At 50.0% G+C, this 7,153-nt stretch overlaps 1 long non-coding RNA gene across 1 annotated transcript; it reads left to right on the top strand.

Moving 5' to 3' along the window:
• Window positions 1-931: 931 nt before the first annotated feature.
• Window positions 932-6,947, top strand: LOC309521215. Its single transcript, XR_014214572.1, has 3 exons — window positions 932-1,055; window positions 5,786-5,899; window positions 6,864-6,947. It is a non-coding gene; the product is annotated as an uncharacterized lncRNA (long non-coding RNA).
• Window positions 6,948-7,153: the final 206 nt, after the last annotated feature.

Genomic DNA, 7,153 nt, shown 5'->3' with positions numbered 1-7,153 from the left:
CTTCTTATGGTTGTAGCCTTCCCCCAACCTGACTTCCCTGCAGACATTGTTGGACTACAATCCCCATCACCCCTGGCCATGCGCCACAAGAGCTGGGGCTGATGGGAGTTGTAGTCCAACAACACCTAGAGGGCACCAGCTAGCGGGAAGGACTGTAGCATACAATCTCAGTTCTCTGAATGCTGGTCCTCATGCAGCCAAAATGGCATCACCCAATCACAAGTTGCCCACTTGGCCCAGCAACATCTGACCCACCTTGCCCTGTAGCTTTTGGCTTCAGACCTGAACTTGACTTGCTGTAGGTCCCACTTCTTACATAGGCCCTAGTCAGGGGTGTCCCATCCCATTTTGCCTCAGTCCGCCCCATGGGATGGCCCCCCTAAAGCAGGGGTCAGCAAACTTTTTCAGCAGGGGGCCGGTCCACTGTCCTCCAGACCTTGTGGGGAGCTGGACTGTATTTTGGAAAAAAAATATGAACGAATTCCTATGCGCCCCAAATAACCCAGAGATGCATTTTAAATAAAAGCACACATTCTACTCATGTAAAAACACCAGGCAGGCCCCACAGATAACCCAGAGATGAATTTTAAATAAAAGGGCAGGCTGATTCCCGGACCATCCGCAGGCCAGATTTGGAAGGTGATTGGGCCACATCTGCCCCCCAGACCTTAGTTTGCCTACCCCTGATCTAAAGGGCTGTCACACGGAAGATGGAGCAAGCTTGTTTTCTGCTGCTCCAGAGGGTAGGACCCTAATCAATGGATTCAAAGAGATTCCTGCTAAATGTTAGGAAGGACTATCTGACAGTAAGAACTGTTTGAGAGTAGAACTTGGAAGTGGAACTTAGAAGGCGGTAGACTCTTCTGCCTTGGAGGTATTTAAAGGGAGGTTACATGGTCAGGGATTCTTTAGCTGTGATTCCTGCATTGCAGGGTTCTTGGGACCAGGGAGGGAGATACAATGCTGGATGTTCTCACCCTGCCACTGTACATAACTCCCGTGGTTTTTGCCCTTCCAGTTCTGGAGCCAGAGGCGGATTTCGGGCAGTGTGAACGGTATGGTCACACCAGGCACATAGCTGAGGAATGTGCCTTCTCAAAGCTTGGTAAACACTTGCCTGGCTTGGGGAATGAGGTGGGAGGGCTCTGGCAGGGTCCTAGAGCCCTCTGTCCTCCTTCCCAAAGCCAAGCAAGTCCTTAGCAGGCTTTGGGAATACGGTAGGAGAGCTGGAGGACTCTGCCAGAGCCTCACTCCACCTTCCCGAAGCCCAGCTTAAACCAGTGCTGCGAGGGCTGGTGTGTGTGTGCCAAATGGCCTCTATAGGACAGCATATTACCGAGGTCTGCCCCTGCCACAACTCTTGTGTCAGTAAGACAGAAAATGGGGATGTTATGGAAAGAATCATGGGCATGCTGGGGGAAGTCATGGGTCTGTTGATTTCCCAATCTTATGGCATCTCCCAAAACCAGGATGAAAACTAAGCCATTCCTGGAACTGGTGAAGTTTATTCCATTGTTCCCACTGAGAGGTGGGTCATTAAGAAGAACAAAAGAACATATTCTCAGCTGAGCTGACTCCATAAGAACAGTGGCTGTTATCCTTTTTTTTAGCCTTTTATTTAAAAAATATAGGTCATTGTGTATTCATAAAACAGGATGGACCAAGAGGTCAGAAGTCCACGCAAATATAATACATTCATTCATCTCACATATGGTTCAATAATTCATTTCTTTTCTATTTTAAAATACCAAGATCTAGCTCGCTGGCAAGCAGGCAGGCATAGTGCTGAGTTTCAGCTCCAAACAAAAGAGCATTTAATTTCCGAGTTATCTCCGCCCTGCTCCTTCACACAGCTTTTCTTATCCACAATTCTGGAGTGCTTGTTCCTTCAGGCCACAGTGGTGGAGAAGCAAGGCTCCAGCGTTATCACTGCAGCTTGCAAACCAAAACAGTATTTAGCTTTGAAGTATCCCTGAGAAGGGTCTTTTGCCTGAGTCCCCTTAAAGCCTTGCAGGACCAATAAAGATGCATTTCTGCTTGCTTCAGTCTAGCTGGCTACAAGGTGGGCAGTCTCCTCTATAGTTTGCTGCAATCCCTTTGACCATCTTGGTTGGCCTTTCTGGCAGCTCCCAGGCTGTCAAGGATGTTATGTGGTCCTTCAGTGCTATAGCTTCCTAAAGGTAGGGTGCTACCTGGAATGTCAGTCTGAGGCTGTTTCCAGTGAGCTTTTAATTTATCCCCATCCTGAGCTGAGGTCCATCACACGTTCTTCTTGCTTCTCCTCTTCCCAGAAGGGCTTACCAGACTTTGATGCCAGGCCCAGTGGATCTTGACTGGGGCTGAGCACACATTCCTAACACTTCTCGTTTGGGAAAGAGTGTACATTCATTAGCTACAACCCATAGCTATTCTGTATCTATCCTGTTGTTTCTCATGAAAATGCTGTGTTTTGATGCATTTCCCCCTAAACCAGCTTCAATCTGCATTGAGAAAAAGAACAACCTAGATGTGTTATGAGCCAGTAGTGTATACACAACCCCAGGAATATCTGAATATACGTGTGTGTGTGTGTGTGTGTGTGTGTGTGTGTGTGTGTCAGGTCTACTGAAGAAATGAGAACATTGATTTTCCTTTCAAAAAACAGGTTTTGTTTTTTTTAAAAAAGGTATTTGCTCACAGTAAGTTTGTGGAGACCTATAATGTAGCACCATTTGTTCTGCCTTTAGCAAAATTTCATGCTAAATTTGTTCACCATTGCATTAGAAATTGTGCTGCAAGGACAGAAAATTTCCTGGCTTAAGCAATGGACGGCTGGTGTGTGTGTGTGTGTGTAGCCAACACTTTGCAAAGGGCTGCACATTGCTATGGCCAATAATATACTCCTAGTTCAGGGGCCTCATTCAAATGAAGACCCAACAAATGGGAGCTTCATATAATCCTCCCCCAACTTTGGGCAGCAGTGGTAAAAAGAAAAAGATAGACACAGTGTTACTTGACCTGAATGCCCTGATGGCAATGCAAATTATTTTATCCGTGTACGTCAAAGTGATCATGTGATGAGCAGTGGCGTAGCGTGGGTTGTCAGCACCCGGGGCAAGGCAAGTAATTTGCGCCCCCTAACCTGTGGATTTTAGCACTCGAGTGCGAGCGCCCCCCCAGATGTTGCGCCTGGCCCCCCTGCACCCCCGCACGCTACGCCACTGGGGCTGGGGGCGAGAGAAGGAGCCAAGGACCCCCCAAAGGCTCAGCAGGAATTTATTAAATTTATTATTTGCGGAGCCCCCGCGGGCCGAGTCAGCCGAAGCCCCCTCCCCTCGGGCGCCTCCCCGCCCCCTCCTCTCCTTGGGTGGAGCTCCAGATCCGGGCTTTGCGAGCGCCTCTCCTCCTCCCGGCCGGGTCCGGGGGCTTCCAGCTGTGCTCCCTCCTCGCCCCCCCCGCTGAGACTTGCGCTGAGAGCCGGAGCCAGCGGCGCCCCCTTCTGCCGGGAGACCCTCGCCCGCCCACCGGCTTCCTCTCGGAGGGTTTTGGGGAGCGCAGGGCGCGGGGAGGCCCCTCGGAGCTCTCCTCCCTCCCAGTCGGCAGAAGCAGCCACCGCCTGTGGCTGGGCCGAGGGGATGGCGGCGGCGGCGGGGTGCGGAGGCTGCCCGTGCCCGGCCAGGCGTCGGTGGCGGCATCGGCATTGCTGCAGCGGCTGCTCCTCCTGTGAGCAGTGAGTGGAGCGCAGCCGCGGCGGCGGCGGGGCGCGCGCGCTAGGGCGCAAGGCTGGCGGTGGTGGCGGGGAGCCCGGCGGAGGAAGGAACTTGTCCCTTCCCTCTGGACTCGCGCCCCCCCCAGATCTTGCGCCTGGTGCGGCCGGCACCCCTGGCACCCCCCACGCTACGCCACTGGTGATGAGACCTTAGGCCACAACAACTCCCTCCTTTGCTGATCTACATGGATTAGCTCAGGGGTCAGCAAGCTTACTGGACGACGGGCCAGTCTATGCTCCGTCTGTCGGAGAATGGGCTGGTGGCGTGTGCACATGCTATTTCCGGTACTCCTCCGACCTGGATGTGCACCAGAAATAGCGTGTGTGCATGCGCACGGGCACTTTTCCATCCCGCACGCATGTACACATTCTATTTCCAGCGCACATCCGGGTCAGAGGAGAGCCCGTGCGCATGCCATCAACCCAGATGCCATCAACCCAGAAGTCAGTCCCTGCACCGTGCCGTGCTGGTAAGAGCGGAGGCAGGGGCGGGAGGGGTCGCCATGGGCCAGATAGATGAGCCCCGTGGGCTGCTACCAGCCATGGGCCTTAGGTTGCCGACCCCTGGATTAGCTAAACAGGGGGGTATCCTTGTCTCTGTCTGTCTGTCTGTGTACATGTGAGTGTGTGGTGTAGCCAACTATTGCAGCCCATGAGTTCAGGAGGCAAAAAGGCAGGGGTAGAGCCACATCAGTTCAAAGCTTGGGAATTTGGGAGGGCTTGGAGAAGACTATGCCAACACAGAATAGACCACAAATCAGTCTCAAAAGCTCACAATCAAAAATAGTGCATCATTAAGTGTAAAGCAAACAACAAACAACAGCAAACTTGTTGTGAATTTATTAACCAAGAAACAGATTAAGCCTAAGGAAAAGTAGTAGCTGTCAAAGTTACAGTTAATTCAGGATATATTTATCCTGGCCCTGAAAAGATAATGAATAAGTCCATGGGCAAATAGCTTCTGCCTGGAGACAGAAGTTGACAACTGGTAGATTGCTAGTGGCAGATGACATGTATTGGAGAATTTCATGTATGGAAACATACATTCCTGCAATTTGCATGTTCATCCAGGGTCAGGAACAGAAATCACACAAGTAAATATGAGCAGTATTGGCTGTTGTTTATTTTCAGTCCACAAATGTTATGTAAATAATTACGTTATTTTATTGCACTGAAATTAATTACCGTATTTTTTGCTCTATAAGACTCACTTTTTCCCTCCTAAAAAGTAAGGGGAAATGTGTGTGCGTCTTATGGAGCGAATGCAGGCTGCACAGCTATCCCAGAAGCCAGAACAGCAAGAGGGATTGCTGCTTTCACTGCGCAGCAATCCCTCTTGCTATTCTGGCTTCTGAGATTCAGAATTGTCAGGGAACTGACATCGGAGCAAGAGGCGGAGGGAAGGCTCTCAAATGATGCTGGAGAAGGGCCCAGCAGGGAGAGAGGCAGCTCCGCAGATAGGGAAGCAAATCAGCGCAACACCAGGGATATAGAGGGGCTGATGGGGGAATTGGCGAGAGGGCTCCAGGACTCTTCACCGGACACCAGCGGGGAGAGCACGGGTCCTCCGCTACCCACGCCCACCCTGCGCAGAAGACTTCCGCGCAGAGAGAGTAGGAGGAGACTGGGTGTCAAACAACTTTTATGTTGGAAAAGATTTAAGAAACGCCCACTGACGGATTCTGCTAGTGACTGAGGCAGCCACGAAGTGAAGGGCTGCCCAGACTGAAAGGTTTAGCAAGGCAACAAAGCCTGGAGAGGCGGCAACTTACGCACGAGCAACCCATACACATTACAAGAATATTTCTTTTCTTGTTTTCCTCCTCCAAAAACTAGGTGCGTCTTATGGTCTGGTGCATCTTATAGAGCGAAGAATACGGTACCTAACTAAATAATCACATAAGTGTTGGATGTAGTGGATAGTGAAATGAAAAACATAGGTTATAGCGCAAGGTGAACTGCAATGGAACAGAAACAGCGCTGATTGCTGTGAACCCAGGTTGGGCCAAATCACTGCCTCCTTCCTTTCCTGGACAGGTGTAACAATGTGAACGGAGTTCAGAAGCAAAACCAGCAATAGTGTGGGAGGAGTCTGAAGGAGGGACAGGAAGCAGGGACGAGGGGAGATGGATCCAAGGCAAGGAGAGAACAGTAAGCCCAGTAACTGCTTTGTCGGAAATGATCTTAATAGTGTATGGTGTTTATAATGCACATGACTAGCCTTGATGGCTATGATCTGCCTCCACAGCTGGATGCAGTAATACTTCTGAATGCTAGTTGCTGGAAACCACAGGAAGGGAGAGGGCTCTTCTGCTTGAATCCTGCTTGTCAGTTTTCCACAGGCATCTGGCTGGCCACTGTGAGAATGGGATAATGGACTAGGTGGGCCGTTCATTTGGCCTGATCCTGCAGGGCTCTTCCTGTGTTCTTATATTTAGTTGTACAAACAGTGCCACATGAAACAACGGGGAAGTACTGTCAGACAGGAGTGTTGCTAAGCCAACACAGTTGATGCAGAGAAGACGCTAACAAACGGATAATCTCCCAGCCTTTTATTTAGCAGCTATAACGCTCAAATTGCATGCCATGTTATACCCATAAATTGACAAAAACCTGCCGTTCATTTAAAAATAAAGGCACGCTCCTCTTGACGTGTGAGCAGAATCCGGTAAAATGTTATGTTTGTAGTCTAGGAATTTGTGCCTCTCTAATTGGTGGGGAAACAAGAAAGCCTTTTAATGCATTTTTAATATATAAAGAGGAAGGCTATTTAAGTGTGACAAGGCCAGATTGCCCTTAATGATGTGCTTGGATACTTGGAAGCGACTCGCCATGTTGGAGAAATAGATAAAATAGCTGCCTTAATCTGGGAGAAACACAAAAGGCTTGAAAATGTCCTGAATAAACCTACTGAGCTGGGGTGGGGGAAAGAACGCAGTGCACTGTAGGAGAGCCAGGCAGGAGCATACGCCTTCCTGGGCCTTGTCCTACAAAGCTGGGAAGCAGTGCATTGTGGGGTTAGTGAGCAGAAGATGACAACCATGGTCGGAGTTCTGGAAACCCCAGGAGGGGAGAGTGTTCACGTGCTCAAGTCCTGTTTGTGGGTATCTCACAGGTATCTGGGTGTCCACAGGAAGAAGGATGGTGGGCCAGACGAGCCATTGTCCAGATTCAGCAGGCTCTTCTCATGATGTTCAGGGTCAATTGGCTAGTGCTGATGCCATCACTGATGAAGAGTGACAGAACTCTTAACTCTCTGGTCCCCCTCCCGGAGCCTGTTGTCCATTGTGACCTGGACAGCATCACTCAGCCTGCAACCAAGAACGGAAACTTATTGATGTTGTGCTGTTGTATAGGTATTGATCATTAATTAGTTAAATTACAGACTTCACAAAATAAATGCTT

The sequence above is a fragment of the Podarcis vaucheri genome (genome assembly GCF_965113315.1).
Source record: "Podarcis vaucheri genome assembly, chromosome: 16".
Taxonomy (NCBI): domain Eukaryota; kingdom Metazoa; phylum Chordata; class Lepidosauria; order Squamata; family Lacertidae; genus Podarcis; species Podarcis vaucheri.
The sequence above is the reverse complement of the archived record's forward strand: the minus strand, read 5'-3'. Positions and strand labels throughout refer to the sequence as shown.